Below are 9,127 nucleotides of genomic sequence, written 5' to 3' on the forward strand. Positions count from 1 at the left end.
AATTCATCAGAAAACAACCAACCTAGCTGGTTTGGCTCAGTGGATAGAATGTCGACCTGTGGACTGAAGGGTCCCGGGTTTGATTCCAGTCAAGGCCACGTGCCCAGGTTTCAGGCTCGATCTCCAGTAGGGGGCATGCAGGAGACAGCCCATCAATGATTCTCTCTCATTATTGATGTTTCTCTCTCTCTCTCTCCCTCTCCCTTCCTCTCTGAAATCAATAAAAATACATATTTCGAAAACAACCAACACATCCAGGATTCGAGAGGCCAAAACAGAGAAAAGGAAAACCCTTGGAAGTAACTGCTACTTTTCCCCACTAACTTTTTGCTGATTTGTAAGCAGGGAGGAGAACCTGGGTAAAAAGTGGAGGCCCAGAGATTTTGATTTTCTTTTAGAGCTAAGGAGACCCGAACACCCTCAAAAACAAAAACAATCCCTTTCAAAATCAACCAACCAAACAAACAAAAGACACCACTGGAGTTGGGCTGTGGTAGATGCCTGAGTTGAGACTGTTGAAAGACTAGACCCTAGGATAAACTAGAAATAGATCAGCCTTTTCAAAGGCTAAAGTCTAGTCTCAAAGCATCTCAACTCCTGATTGGATGTGCCTTTAGTCTAATTGCTTTTGGGAAGAAAATGAAAAGCTCTCTTGAGGAAACTAGCATATCCTCTATAATTTTTCATATGCAGCACATGGCAATTAAGAGTTAACTGGGATGCCAAGAGATAGGACCACATAACTAAAAATACAAAGGAAAAACAGATACTGAATTCATGGATGACCTCAATATGAGAGCCATTAGACAAAAACTCTAAAATGACATGATTCATGTGCTCAAGAACAGAGATGATAAGACAGGCAATTTCTATAAAATTAATTATACAAAAAAAACAAATCAAATATGCTGGACTGGAAATTTCTAAGGTCTCTTTGGGTTCTTAAAAAGCATATTGTGTTATGGATTTTTTTTCTCTTACTTGCCTTTTTTGTTTTCCTGTTGGTGGCTCATGCCTGTGTGATTTTTCTACCATCTCCTTCCTGATGAGTTCATCCAGACACAGAGGCACACCTCACTTATGAAAATTTCTAGCTCTATTGAAAGATATTCCCCAGCCCACCCCTTTTTCTCCTCCAACACCCAAGTCATTTCCTATTTTGTGGGCTTGAACTTGGCAGGGATATGTAAAGCAAATCCCATCTTAGAGCTGTGCTCTTCAACAGAACAGACTCAGGACTGGTAGTTTTATTCCCAGCTCTGCTTCAGTCTCTCTGAATGATCTGGGACAGACATAACTAAGCCATCAAGTCATGGCTTCCCACTGAGCCCAGATGTAGCTTAACAGTCTTTCTCAGGACCACAATCAAGGCAGCTAATACCAAATGATGGAGGTTGTCATGGAAGTTAAAACTAATTTTCTTTCCTTGAGACATATTATCTCTGAAAGCTCTTCTGGCTCTAGAATTCGGCAGTTAAATCAGTAGTTACTCATTATATCTGTGGACAAGGAGCATAAGGGATGGGTGAGTGGCAGGAAGGAGTGATCTGATTATAGTTATTGATGCATTGTTTAACCTAAAATTATGTCTATACAATCACCTTTTTCTGCCTCTAATGGTACATTTTATAAGATGGACCTTGCTACAGCATGTGTCAGTTGTCAACTTAGTTGAAAGCTCTGATCTGGATTTTCTCGATCTAGAGCCTTTTGTGGTATTGGACACAGCCAAACCCCAACTCCCTATTCTTCAAAGTGGCACTTCATCAAGCTCTACCAGCCATGGATTCTTCTCTGCTGTCAGCAGCCATGCTCTGCTGCTTCCAGTTGATTTACACAGGATCCTTGGAGCCATTCATCTGAATGTTCTAAGTGTCAGAAACATGGCTACCTGTGCATGCAGAGACAGTTACAATTTCAAAAAACTCCAGAGACTAGGTGGGGAAAGGCTTTGTTCCACCAGATAGACACAAGCCCTATTTTCTTGGCTTTAAAAAATTATAGTAAAATGCATACAACATAAAATTTATCATCTTAGCAATTTTAAAGTATACAGTTTAATAGTGTTAAATATATTCACATTTTTGTGCAACCAATCTCTAGAACTCCTTTAATCTTTTAAAAATGAAACTATACTCACTAAGCAACAAGTCCCCATTCTCCCTCCCCAAGCCTCTGACAACCAGCATTCTACTTTCTGTCTCTGTGAATTTTACTCCTCTAGATACATCATATAAGTGGCATCATATAGTATTTGTGTGTGTGTGTGTGTGTGTGTGTGTGTGTTTGGTGATTAGCATATTTCACTTAGCATAATGTCTTCAAGGTTAATTATGTTTTGCGTGTTAAAATTTCTTTTTTAAGCTGATGAATATCCTAGTGTGTGTGTGTATATATATATATATACTAGAGGCCCGGTGCACAAAAATTTGTGCACTCGGGGGGAAGGGGGGGTCCCTCAGCCCGGCCTGTGCCCTCTCGCAGTCTGGGACCCCTCTGGAGATAACGACCTGCTGGCTTAGGCCTGCTCCCGGGTGGCAGAGGGCAGGCCTAATCCCTAGGTGCAGCCCCTGGTCGGGCTCAGAGCAGGGCCAATTGGGGAGTTGGGGCACCGCCCCTGTCATGCACAGAGCAGGGCGGATAGGGAGGTTGCGATGCCACCCTCAGTCACGCTCAGGGTAGGGCTGATTGGGAGGTTGGGGCACCGCCCCCTGTCACACTCAAGGCAGGGTCGATGGGGAGGTTGCGGCGCCACCCCCTGTCACTCACAGAGTAGGGCTGATAGGGGAGTTGGGGCATTGCCCCTTGTCACATACAGAGCAGGGCAGATCAGGGGGTTGGGGTGCCGCACCCTGTCACACTCAGGGCAGGACCAATGGGGAGGTTATGGCTTTACCCCATCACACATAGAGCAGGGCCCGTCGGGGGTGGGGGGGTTGGGGCGTCGCACCCTGTCACACACAGAGCAGGGCCAATAGGGAGGTTGTGGCCCCACCCCCTGTCACACACAGAGCCTCAGGGTGATCAGGGGGTTTGGGCGCTGCCCCCCGTCATGCTGATCCCAGTGCTGGGAGGCATATTACCCTTTTACTATATAGGATAGAGGCCTGGTGCACGGGTGGGGGCCGGCTGGTTTGCCCTGAAGGGTGTCCTGGATCAGGGTGGGGGTCCCCACTGGGGTGCCTGGCCAGTCTGGGTGAGGGGCTGAGGGCTGTTTTCAGGCTGGCGGGTGACTGAAGCTCCCAACTGCTCCTTTTTTTCTTTTTCTTTTTTTTAATTCTGGCCCAGCTTTAGCTCTGAGGCTCCAGCTCTTAGGCCTCCACTGCTGAAAGCAGGTATCTGGTTTGTTTCGGCTCTATAATCAAAACTCTGTATCAACTCCAGCTCTGAGATCCCGGGTCGCTGAAAGCAGGTTTCTGGCATTTTGTTTAGCTTCTATATTTGTTACAATGTTTCAAACTGCAGGCTCAGAGGCCGGCAAGGCAGGCGGGGAACGTTGGTTTCCTCCGTCACTGAAGCAAGCAAGCCTCATGTTAGTTTCAAGCTGCCTGGCTGCCGGCCACCATCTTGGCTGGCAGTTAATTTGCATATCGCCCTGATTAGCCAATGGTAAGGGTAGCGGTCGTATGCTAATTACCATGTTTCTCTTTTATTAGATAGGATACACACACACACACACACACACACACACTAGAGGTCCGGTGCCCAAAATTCTTGCACTGGCGGGGGGGGAGGGTGCATCCCTCAGCCCAGCCTGCACTCTCTAGCAGTCCGGGAGCCCTCAGCTTCTGGCTGAGTGGCACTCCCCCTGTGGGAGCGCACTGACCACCAGGGGGAAGCTCCTGTGTTGAGTGCCTTTCCCCTGGTGGCAGTGTGAGTCATAGCATCCAGTCATTCTGCCGTTTGGTCAATTTGCATTTTATTATATAGGATATATACTGAGTGGCCAGATTATTATGACCACCTGACATTTGTAGGCAAATTAGCCGTACACTGCATCGTATGGAATATGGAAGCCAAAGACCTTTTCAAACACCTTTGCTATCTGCAGTTACCAAGATAAAATGTCTCCAATTCACACAGGAACACAAGGATTGGGCAGTGGAGCATTGGAAAAAAGTCATGTGGTCCGATGGATCACATTTCCAGTTTCATCATACAGATGGCAGAGTGAGAATTTGGCAGAAACAGCATGAAAGCATACAACCCTTCAAGCTGGTGGGAGCAGTGTTATGGTTTGGGGCATGTTTTCCTGGCATGATTTGGGCCCTTTAATTCATGTGGAACAACATCTGAATAGCACAACATACCTAAGTATCGTTGCTGATCAAATTCATCCTATCATGTTGATGGCGTATCCCAATGGAGATGGCTTCTTGCAACAAGGCAATGTGCCATGCCACAGTGCTTGTATTGTGCAGGAGTGGTTTCAAGAACATGAGGGAGACTTTCCCTTGCTTAGGTGGCCCCCACAATCACCAGATCTCAATCCAATGGAGCATTTGTGGGAGAAGTTAAAAGAGCCATCAGGCAGCTGGTTCCACAACCATCAAATCTCACAGAACTGGACAGTGCTATTCATCAGGCATGGTGTCAGATTCCTCGCATCACCTTTCAACATCTTGTGGAGTCAATGCCAAGAAGAATTGCCGCAGTATTGAAGGCAAAAGGTGGCCCAACGAAGTACTGATGGGGTGGTCATAATAATCTGGCCACTCAGTGTATGTATATATATATGTATATATATTTCCCACGTTCAAAGGCTGATAAATCTCATTGTTTACCCATATCTTCAGAAAAAAAATCACTTCTACTGTTGTGGGAAACAACCTGCTTCCCTGTTTATAATGATCTGGCCCTCTAGCAACTTCAGCGTGAAATAATAGCTAATTTGCCTACAAATGTCAGGTGGTCATAATAATCTGGCCACTCAGTGTGTGTGTGTGTGTGTGTGTATACACTCTGAGTGGCCAGATTATTATATATATATCACATTTTGTTCATTCATTCATCTGTTGGACCTCACTACAGCATGTGTCAGTTGTCAAGTTAGCTGAAAGCTCTAATCTGGACTTTCTCAATCTAGAGCCTTTTGTGGTATTGGGTTGCTTCCACCTTTTGGCTATTGTGAATAATGCTGCTAGGAACATGGGTGAACAAATATCTCTTCAAGACAGTGCTTTCAGTTCTTTTGGGTATATACCATGTTGTTGAGGGCCGCTAGTAAACACTCGGGCATCTTTAATTATGTCGGCTGAAACTCAGAACGCAGGCACAGCCATGCCCTGGGGGCGGACCTAATCAAGAGATTGGGACGCCACTCAGTTTGACCTTCCTGCCCAGTGTTAAGGGGGTGGATCTCATGATGTTGCCAGGAACTCAAGGCCCACACAGATGGGATGTAACTTCCTGTTATTCAAGTATTTAATAAATCTGCTTGCAGTGCTGATGCTCTCCATCAGAGGGCAGACGCCACACCCAGGCCCAGCTTTCACTCTATTTCTGTCTCAGTTTTTTCATTTTTCCTTAAATCTCGCCGTGTTCTACTCAAGATTTCATGAACCCCCACGTTCTCTTTTTCAGAACTGGTCTTGGGAAGAAAGACACCCCCCCTCCCCATACCATGTGATCCAGCAATCATATGGTAATTCAGTTTTTAATTTTTTAAATAACCACCATACTGTTTTCCATAGTGACTGTATCATTTTACATTCCTGCCAACAGTGTACAAGGGTTCCAATATCTCCATATTGTCAGCAACAGTTTTTATTTTCTGTTTTTCTTGGGTAGTAGCCATCCTAATGGGTATTAGATGATGACAAAAGCTTATTTGTTGAACTAATGTCTTCTTGCATTTAAAAATGATTTACCTGTAATTATTTACAACAAATATGTAAGGTGGATAACAGACACACCCAAACTCATTACAGTTTGCTAGTCACCAGTCTTTTTTTTTTTTTTTTTAACTCTTTAATCATATACACATAAGGGGAGTAAAGGGCAGCACCAGGCTGACAGGGGAAGAGAGCAATGTGTTCTCCCTTTGTCCCAATGTCAGCTTGGCACAGTTCTAAGATCACACACACAAGTGGGCTGGGTTGGGAAGTAAAATGAGGAAGAGGACTGAAGAGACATAGGCAAGAGGGTGGAGGCAAGGGCTTGCTGTAGTCTCAGTCAGTAGACTCCAACACCGATTCACTTAGCGCAAGGTCCCAGTGGTGTTCAGCCCCATGCTTTTTGAAATGCTCCCGGGCCATGTTCTCTGTAGGGCACTATTTGAACTTCATTTCCCCAAAGCTCCGGTCTTTGGCTGTACCCTCCCAGACTAGTACACATTTGTTGGTTTTCTTCATAGCTTCCTCATCGGATTCCTCATCATCATCTCCCTTTGTGTTAGATGTCTGTTCATCCCACTTTATCCGATGCAGCATAAGACGCTTAAATTTCTTCTGGGACTTGGGGCCCCCTTCCACTACTACCATGTTGACATCCTTGTGCAGTACCACCATCCCTGTCAGGTACAGCTGCCCAGCATTGGCCTCAATCTTGAACTTCTTGGCTGGGTCGCTCAAATTTCGAACTCTATATACAGATATGTATACCCCTTGTGAAATGTCTTCTTTAAGCTTTTTAATTTTCTTAACCTTTCTCTGTTCTGCTATAAGTTTTTGGGCAGCGTTGGCCTCTTCATGCGCTTTCTGTCTTTTTGCCATCTGAGCTCTGACATGGGCTTCTACCTTTGTGGGGTCTTGAACAGCTTCTGTTCCTAATACTCACATCAAATTAGAAATTCTCACTTTGGGTTCCAGAGGAGGCATCAGGCCCAGCCCGACTTTCTCTTGTAGCTCCTTCTGTGCTTCCCTCCTTGTTTGCCTTCGAAGTTTCTTCTGTTCCTTCTTGGTAAGATATACTCCCAGAGTAACTGGTGTGTCATTGTCGACTGGAGGGTTGAGCTGGGCTGGATGTTCAACAAGATTTGTGATTCCAAAATAATCTTCTCTCTTGGGATTTTGCTCTGTAAGGTCAAAGCCATTGAGGATGATATAAGAATCCCACCACTCAATTTCAGGAATATCTCCTTCCTTTAACTCCTTCTTAGGAGCAATGAGAGCCAGCCTAGTTGAAGTATGGATGCCTATTTTTCGAGCTGCTTGTGAGATCTCTGCCTGCAGCTTTTCCAGTTGAGCCTTTGTCTGTAACTGCTGGGCAATCTTTTCAAATTTGCCCTTGTCATGGAATTTAAAAGTGCGTCTCTGCCGCTGGGAAGGGGCAATTGCAACTTGGGGGTCACAAAAGGTATTGGATTCCATGTCTTCTGATGGCTTTTCTTTAAGCTGTTGCTTGAATTGTTCCCCCTTCACCGCACGAATATTGGCCTTCAGAGTAGGCATTCGGTGTGTCAGCTCAATCTCCTTGCCTGTTGCATCTACAGTGTGACCTTGCTCATCGAGAATCAGTGGTGTAGGTTTAGTTTGATCTTTTAATTCAACCTTCGGGGGAGCAATGCCCATGGCATGAAGATTGGCCAGGCCCACCATATTGGCATTGCCAATGAGCCCTGGCTTCAGTGCCAGCTGGGCTTGGATGCGGGCTTGTAGTTCAGCTGCTTTCCTTGCCTTCTCAATGGCATCATTCATGAAAGTGGTGGCCTGGGAGGCCTGCATAGTGTTGCCCATTGGAAGTCACTCTGGGTGGGAGGAAGAAGGAGTCTTTGGCTGAGGTGTAGGGTGGCTGATGAAGCTCAGTTGTTTTTTCCTCTCCTTGATTTGTCGTCTTGCTGCCTCCATCATCTGTTTGATCTGGAGCTTAGTCAGCATGTCAGGGCTCTCTGAAGGAGGCCCAGGGATCACTTCTGGCTCCTCTTCTACCTCCTCAGAACGGGGTATCCGTGGCTTCTTTACGCCTGATGATTCCTTGGAGATCTCAGAGCCATCACCAAACACTTCCTTTAGCTCTCGTTTTCTGCTCCTGTCACTGCTAGACTTGGAATGTGTAGAGCTTCGGCCTTCCTCTACAGCCTCAAACAGTTTGTCCACAAATCCGAGAGTAGAATCATCAAGAAAAGGTTTCAGATGGTCAGCTGCTTTCTTCTTGTCCATGCCCTTCCCCACACAGTTCAGTGCTGCTGTGACGACTGTGGGCTCTGAGAAGCCCAGTACCCTCTTCACTGTCTTCCCTATCCATGGTTTTAGCTCATCCAGCTCCCTCTTAAACAGTGCCACTCTTCAGAAAAAGGACAGCTCAAATGGAGTTCTATACTGCACCTCACAAACTTCAGCCACTGAGACGGAGCCCGAACGTTACCGATCAGAATTTTTTAAGCGCTTTATCTCTATCTTCTCCTCTTGCTCCTTCCATCGCTTCTTTTCCTGGAGAATCTCATCTAAGGTCTTCACTTTCCAAGAGTCCTTTTCATCACCCATTGGAGTGAAGCCACCCTGCGCGGACGCCGCAGCCGGTCCTGAGTCTGAAGAGAAACTGCACCTGGCTCGAGCCGGCGTGGTTATATCCTGCCTCGGCGCAGGATGATGACGTCAGGGAGGACCGAAGCCGCCGGGTCTGGCTGGAAAATAGGGCCCTTGTGCATCACTTTCGGCTTCAGCTAGGTCTGATGACGCACGCGCCGTGGAGCCAGTCGGTTCGCCCTGCCACGCTGGTCGCTGGCGCTGCCCTGGTGGCTCTTCCCTGCACTGCTGACCGGAGCCCGCTGCCCATGGCCTGGCGCTCGCTCTCCTTACACAGAGCAAGGCCGCCCCGCCAGGTGGTCAGTGGTTAGAGCAAAGTGCTCTGCCATGGGGTTGGGGGGCAGTGGTGATCGCGGGTTGATTCCCCGTGGGTTGGGGGCGTGCAGGAGGCAGCCAGTGGTTCACTCCCACATCAATATTTCTCTCACTTCCTCTCTTTAAAAATAGGGTGGGGGGGGGCAGCCACTAGTCACCAGTCTTAAAAATCTCTAGTTATGGATGGACCTGGAGAGCATTACGCCAAGTGAAAATAAGCCAGAGAAAGATAAGAATCACATGATCTCATTCATTTGTAGAATGTAATGAACAACATAAACTGATAAACAAAAGTAGATCCAGAGACATAGAAGCATCAAATAGACTGTCAAACCTCAGAGGGAAGG

At 46.5% G+C, this 9,127-nt stretch overlaps 1 pseudogene across 1 annotated transcript; it reads right to left on the minus strand.

Moving 5' to 3' along the window:
• Nucleotides 1–6,170: 6,170 nt before the first annotated feature.
• Nucleotides 6,171–8,114, minus strand: LOC308521964 (U4/U6 small nuclear ribonucleoprotein Prp3-like; annotated as a pseudogene). Its single transcript has one exon. The product of its transcript is annotated as a U4/U6 small nuclear ribonucleoprotein Prp3-like (transcript).
• Nucleotides 8,115–9,127: the final 1,013 nt, after the last annotated feature.

This window comes from Myotis nattereri (assembly GCF_964212035.1).
Source record: "Myotis nattereri genome assembly, chromosome: 7".
NCBI lineage: Eukaryota > Metazoa > Chordata > Mammalia > Chiroptera > Vespertilionidae > Myotis > Myotis nattereri.